Below are 7,696 nucleotides of genomic sequence, written 5' to 3' on the forward strand. Positions count from 1 at the left end.
CAGGAAATTTAGAAATGAAACTGCTGAACAATTCTGTCTACGAGTGTGTATGATCTATTTCATACAAAACTCAGGCGGTGAGGTTGGTAAGGCATTTTGGGAAGGTAACAGTTGTATGCAGATATGCTGCATTTTTCAAATGGAATATTTGGGACCTTTTTCATTTTAAAAGTAGGAATGTCTTTCAACATCTCAGACAATATTTGCAGCAAGCCCATTATACCTCCCTTGCCTGTTCTCATAAAAGAATGCTAATTCCCCAGAGTCTCTTTTTAAAAATCTTAGAATCCCTCTAGTGGTCAATAAGCTTCAGAACAGGCAGAGTTTTGCCCCATAGAAGCCTTAAAGTAAGACTTCAGATATCTTTCCTTCCCAGGGTACAGTTGCCAAGGGACTATTTTATTTTATTTCATTTCATTTTAGATCCCACCTCCAGTTCCTTCAATAGCATCTTGCCATGCAGAAATACAGCAAATGAAGCTTTTCCTGGCATGGGGAGAGTGGAAGTGTATCATTTAGTCGAGTTGGGTAACTGGCCCAATAAATAACGGTAATCTTGTTCTAAACTAGAGTTGCCATCTTTTAAACCATCTTCATGTTTATTGGCTTGTAAGCTCTGCTGGTTGAGGTTGCTGGTCAAGGTTCATCAGCATGCTTTTTCAGGAAAGAAGTAATCGTTCTTCTAAAAGTATGCTGAGAAAAGTAGCTTTACTTGCCAATATGAGCAAGTCAGAAAATTTGTCTGCATGACACGTGATCAAGAGTTTTACTTGCTGGTTTCTGGAGTTCTAATGGCTTTTTAAGGGAGGAGCAGGACTTCTTGCTGATTTTTGTGGCATAAAAGATGCAGAAAAAAAAATCTCTCTCCCATAATAATGGGAAACAAAGCATTACATATTTTATATACCTTGGAGCTATGGTGGAACAGTAATGGGTTACGGGCGGTGGCGTGGAAGTGCCACTGTCAAATTGCATATCAGCTTGATGTCCTAATGACTCTTTATGTCTGTTTTATTCACCCACATAAATTATTTTCTAAGCAAATAGATGATCCACCTAAATTCAATATACCAGATGCCCACTAGATGGCAGCAACCCCCCCCCACAAACTCTGCCCTTGGCTGACACCTTGTGGTCATCCAGATGCTTGTGGGCCAGATATGGTAGTATCTACTCTAAAGCACTTAAACCTTCCTTTGTAGGAGGAAAGCTACAAACTCCTCATAGTCTTGGCTGCCTTTTTTCTGAATGCTGGATGGCAGAGCAAGTGGGTAATTTTATATGCGGCATTGAATAGGCTTATCTTTTTAAATTGTAAAGAGTGTTTTTTCTAAATGTGGAAAAACTGCCCCAGTGTTTTGGCTGGCTCCCTGTTCATTCCACTGAGTGGAACCCCAGGCTTCTGTCCCGCAGAATGCTCTCATAACCTCTTGGGGATTAGTTTCTTTTTTTCCCATTAGAAATTTGAAGTCTGCTAAAGCCTGAGCAGCACAATAGATACACAATCACAATACAGAAGAAATTCAATGGATTCAACGGATGCAGATTCATCACTGCTTCCTCATTGGGGGGGGGGGAGTAGAAGCAGCAGTCCCCACTGATTTTTTTTTCATTACACATTGTGAAAGGTACGAGAATCTGTAGAAAGGCTGTGTGGTTCTATGACCAAACAACTGATTTTCTGCATTGGCTCCAAAATCATTCATTAATGTCTTGGGAGCATCATGAACCATTCATTCAATGCCACCAGATATCTGCCAGCAAATTTTGAGTTTGTGCGTGTGCGTGTGTGTGTGTGTGTATGGTGTGTGAGTGGGGGGGAGCCCATCTGATCTTTAAGCACACCTGTTTGCTTTTGCATGTTAAAAATAGAGACTCCACCCAGCCTGCTGCTGTCCTGTTTATTTATAAACACCTGTTTTTCCCCCCCACAAGTCAAAAGCTGTGAAAATCTAAACTGCTGTTTTTGTGATTTGTGTTGGTGTTTAAAGAACACTTCCACCCATTTTGCCAGGCAGATTTCACTTATAAAGTGGACCATGATCAGGAGGATTACCAGATCGACACTGCAAAACTCCAGATGACCACTAGAGGGAAGCAAAGCATTAGCGTCTCCTCTATCTCTTTGCTGACATCAAGTACCTGTCTTGGTTTGTGCTGCTCAGTTATACTAGTCCTAATGACCAGGGCTGGAAATATTCCACATTTATACCACACAGGAATAAAAGTGAGCTCCATATCGCTTCAACAATTTTGAAGATACCAAAGTTAGGTGGGAGATATTAGGTAGACTCTTATAAGCTCTGAAGTAGAGGGGACATTTTGCAAGCATATCAGTTGTTGGGAGGTGGGGCTTGGGGAGCACTATAGGGGTGTTTCTCAAGTTTATTCAATCTGGGGGGGGTCAATTCCACCACAGTTGGAGGCCCATAAAGAGATGGGTGCTGTAAGAATATTTTTCAGAATCTAAAATGGGGTAGTCAATAACCCTCCAGATGACCCTGAATTATAGTTCCCGGCATTCTTCACCAATGGCCATGCTGGCTGAGACTGCTAGAAATTAAAGTGGAGCAACATCTGGTGGCCCAAATTTAATAGAAATGAATAGATTGGCAGGCAGTAGGTTCATGGTGCAAAAGGAAGGAAGGAAGAGGTATACTATTCTATATCAGTCCCTGTCTTGATGAAATGGAAATATCAATCAATATTATTTTGGAGCTGAAATATGATAACTTGGGGGGGGGAGCTTTTATTATCATTGCTTGGGACACCTGCAGAGAGTGTCTGAGAGATGAAAGAAGCAGCAGCAAGTTACAAACAGTACGAGGGAAACAGTAATATGTGGGACAATCTTTATATGCCCCTTCCTCAAGAATCCACTGAAGTCCTTTGTGTGAACCTCAATAATAGATTCTTGAGGTACTGTTTGTTCAGAGCTGCTGCTACAACAGGTTTGGCATCCAGTGTTTCAGAAATGTGCAAACTTCATTGATCCAGGCCTGGAATGTTCTGTTCTGTTTCCCTCTGACCAAGCCAAACTCCTCCAGGACCATGCTATTCTGGGAGGAATTTGGCCGTTTCTAGAATTAAATCCTCCAAACTGAAAGCAGTTTGAGATGTTCCAGACAATATAGTTTGCTTCATCCTGGATCAATAAAGTTTGCACATGCATACAATGGATCTGTATGGATCATATAGCTCTAAAGTGTTACAACCAATAACATTGGGGTCCTACAAGCTCTCAGATAATTAAAGGAGAGGCTTGGGAGACTATATGTTGCCAGTCAACTCGAATTTTAATAAATCTGTGTTGTATCTGGGAATTAAGGTCTGAAAGATGAATGAACGCTACATGCTTCCATGAAGAAACCCGTGTTAGTTTATTGTAGGGAGAGAGGAGAAATAGAAAATTTTATGAGGTTCTCCAGATGTTACTGAACTATACTTCCAGCAACTCTCTGCTATTGGCTAACAGACCGGGCCTGCTGGGAGCTGTAATTCAACACATCTGGAGGACCACAGGTTGTCTATTTTCTGAATGTGTTCACATGACACACTGAACCAATAATTAGCCCATGACACTTTAGCAGATCATGTTATAGTTCACTGAACTAAGCGAGCTAAGCAAACCATGGTGAAGATAAATATGGTTAAGCCTTTTTTGCCAATAGGGCCTATGGTGTCATATGCTTATACTGTACCACAATAAACCTGGTTTTTTTCCCATGGTGCCACACAAGATGCTCTGTTATTTGCCAGGTTCTTGGTTCGCATCCACAATTCACTGTGTTCCATAAGATCCACAATCTTCCAGATTTTGTCTGATTCCAGCTCAGACCTGCCTATTCCTCTTAAATTTTACTCTTGACTGTTTCTAATCTAGTCTTACTCCTGGCCTCACCAGGGCCCAGAGGTCTAGTACTTGATTTAGCAAAAGTACAAAACTAGGATTGTAGCTGCCACAATAGGAAAAATGAACAGCTGTTTGTTTACTGGGGGGGGGGGAATGTGGCAAACAAAGCTGGGGACCAAAGTATTGTTTCATATGGTTTAAGATGAATGAAAAAGCAAGTCTGCCTCCATCCAATTGTTTTCCTGTGAACTTCAGGGCAGTGGCTTCTAGACTCAAATAGTTTTCATGTTTGAATGCTGCAAGACCAGCCTAGAATTCTGAGGCATCTTAAAGATGATAACAGATTAGTTGTGTGGCAGAGGATCCTGGGGAACTGACCATTCCCTCCTTGTGACGATTCTCGTGTAGTTGTAGTTGTTTCTTAATATTGTCATTTCTGATGTCGGATTGGGATCCATTTATTATTTTGCACAGTGACAAGCTAGCTTGTCCCATGTAGAGCGCAACAGCACATTGTTGACAAATGATGGCATCTATCATATTGGAAAATGAACAACTAAGCAACTAAAATCCTGTTGAATTCAAGGGGATTTAGTATGGAATAAATTGGACTGGATTGCAAAGTGTGCCCATATGTTTTCTGGCAGCTATTGCTGTACCATTAGTGTGCATGCTACAGAACAGAGGTAAGAGGAACAAAAACAAGAAAAAGGCAAGCTCGAATACAAGGAGAAAAAAGTCCAGGCAATATCTTTAGTGGGCCGAAGACTTACAAAATAGCATGCAAGGTTTTGAGTTAACAAGAATTTTAACCAGAAAAAAATTTAAAAATGCAGCCACAAGCTAAATTTACGGTCTAAATTTAGTTGAGGGAGAAGGGAGAATACCAAAAATAAAATAGAATAAACGTGTGGTTCCTTTGAAACATTGAATCTGAGAGTTGTTTGCCATTTAGTTTCTTATATATAGGTCTGGTCAGCAATCCTCCTTCCCCATCAAAACTCGGCTTGCTGGCTTGCAGGTCCTGTTGCCACAATGCCAATCCTTTTTTCCCCCCTACTGTCTCCTCTGGGTTGGCAACTGTGGCCAATGGTGTTGAGGATACCCTCAGTATCTGTCTGCCTTCCCCGGCCTGGCTCCCTCCAGATGGATTGAGACTGCAGAGCCCAAAATTCCCAGCCAGCATGGCCTTTGGGAATTGGACTCCTCTCTCAACCCCCAGGAAGGCTGTAGGTTGGAGGATACTGGTTGTATGAGAAGGGTGGGTTTCTCTCAAAAGCAGAAACCACAGGGATGAAGCAGAAAGGCCTAGGCTGGCAGATGGAAGCCCATCGTCCCTCAAATCCATCCTAAGACTTCCTGACATATGGTTCTAGCTGCCCCCTCTTTAGTCATTTAGATTTCTTCTTCTCAGAGTTGTTGTTGCATTAACATTTGCCTCTAGGCATCTCTGAGTCTAGATTGGTGGGCTCCATAAGGCCTCCTTTTATATATTTATTTTGCCATTTCCCCCACCCCGTCCCACAAGAGGCATGATGCCAAAAAAAAAAAAAAAGGAGAAAAATATGGAAAAGGAACCAGACTGGTGTGTATATAGTGTGTGTGTGTGTGTGTGTGTGTGTGTAAAACATGTGCATTAGGAAGGATGAAAGTGGTAGAGAAAAGCACTTCATATTCCAGGGAAAAAGATGTTGGGAAGCATGTGAAATTAGGATGGCTGTGTGGGCTGGGCTGAATGTAAGAGGGCTGAAATGCCTTCCACCACTTCCTGGTATCTCCCCCATTCCCAGGTGTGGAAGATTCTTGTGCAATGTTTGAAAGGTCTGGATGCTGGAAGAATGGGTTGCACAGGCAGCATGGCTCCCTTTGTGTGCGATGTATCTGTGACTTCCATACATTGCCTCTCTACCCATTGACTGAGGGTGTTTCTCTATTGTTTCCCCCGTACCACTTTGTTGAATAATAGGACATTTGGGAGAGGAGGGAAAAGGCAACCTTTTAAGTGGTCACTTTCCTTTTGAGATGACAACAGTGACGATTTAATAAGACTTCCATAATATCTGTTTATGGACATAAAGAAGCCAGCAAACACCCAGACAGACAATGTTAATCTTTGAATACCACCAGTTTCCCAAAAGCAAACACCCTGCCCTCTGAGTAATAGCTCCTTCTTGTCAACCAGCTGCAAATTCCCTATACACACTTCTGCCTTCCGTGCTGACTATAATCCCAGTACCCAGACTGTTTTTCCCTGCACTTGGCCTAAGCAGGTGAAGTATGTACATTAACTAGTAGCCACCAGCCACCAATGCTCATGAAGACAGCACCTTCAGTAAGTGATCTATGCAAAAATCCTGAGAGGCAAAAATACTTTCTATGTAGCCAGTGGAAAATGCTTGCAACAATTTGCTTGGCTTGGCACTGGGGAAGATTCCAGAGCAGGCTTTTCAAAACAAGAATACCAGAGATGAAAGGGCCACGTCATACTTATTCAGTCTGAAAAATATTGCTTTTCTGCAGGTTTTCCATCACATTCATGTTTCAGTTGTTTAGATACTACATTTACTCTGGGCTAGAACCATGGCATTTTATTTATATTTGTGAAAAATTGCCTTTTAGTTATGAGTCACTGCCAAGTGGGGTATGATAAAACAAACCATAAAACCATGCCATAATACGATAGTAGACATATTAAATGACATAGTAGCATAGGTTCAGCTCAAGTCTTGGGCAACTGCTAAGTTTTAGTTGAGGCCAGAAGCTAACAAGACTCAGCACCAATAGCTGGACGTGGAAGGGTTTCCATACTCCGCATTCCTCTGTTAAGCATATCCTCTTTGAGTTGCTGCATTGTGCTCAAAAGAACACCACCCTTGATTGTAATAGCTGGGCAGCTATATAAGGAACAAGATGATCTCAAAGCATTTGGGCTTTATATGTCAGTAGAAACAATTTGAATTTGGCTTGATAGCACACAGCCAGCCAGTACAGCTGCTTCAGAACTGATGGAATGGGTTCACAGTAGGCTGTCTCTTTCAGCAACCCTTTTAGCCATGACATTTTTGTGCTAGCTGCTGGTTCCAGTTCAGTTTCAAAGGTATTCCTATGTAGGACACATTTCAATAGTCCAGCCTTGCAGTATCAGGGCTTGACTTGCTATGGGCAGGCTATCCCTGTGCAGAAATAACCATAGCTGATTAATCAGGATGAGCTGGAAAAGACACTCCTAATTACAGGGGTCTGAGCCATCATTGAAAACCATAGCTCTCGGCGCACTCTTGGTCTACCCAGGAGTACAATTTCATCCAGAGGAGGCAACCTCCCTAATTCTTAGAAATAGGATTCAGTCACAGTATATTGGTCTTCATCCAGCCCACCATTGCATCCAAACATTAGTCCAGGGTCTGCATAGCCTTTTCTGTTTCAGATGTTACAAAAAACTAGAGCTCCAGTATACTGACAACACTTTGCTGCAAACCTCTTGAAAGCCATCCTCAATGGTATTCTGTAGTTTTTATATAGCATTGGTGTCCCAGTGGGCCCCACAGCTTAATTGCCATGGAGCCAAGACATGATGACTCAAAGCCATCCTCTGAACATGCTCCTACAGGCAGGAGTGGAACCCAGTAAAATACTGTATCCTGAAATCTCAAGCTGCAAAGCCCATCAAGAAGGATTTCACAGTAATAATCAACAGCATCAAAAACTACAGAGAGTACCAGGAGAACCAGCAAGATTGCACTCCCCCATTTCACTTTCTGTAAAGATTATCCATCATGGTGATCAAGATTGATTCAATCATATAATTCAAGTCATATAATTCAGACTGGTCCTGACAATCTC

Source organism: Python bivittatus, unplaced genomic scaffold (genome assembly GCF_059951505.1).
Source record: "Python bivittatus isolate LINGU-HERP-01145 unplaced genomic scaffold, Pbiv_v1 ctg000410_np1212, whole genome shotgun sequence".
NCBI classification, from domain to species: Eukaryota; Metazoa; Chordata; class Lepidosauria; order Squamata; family Pythonidae; genus Python; species Python bivittatus.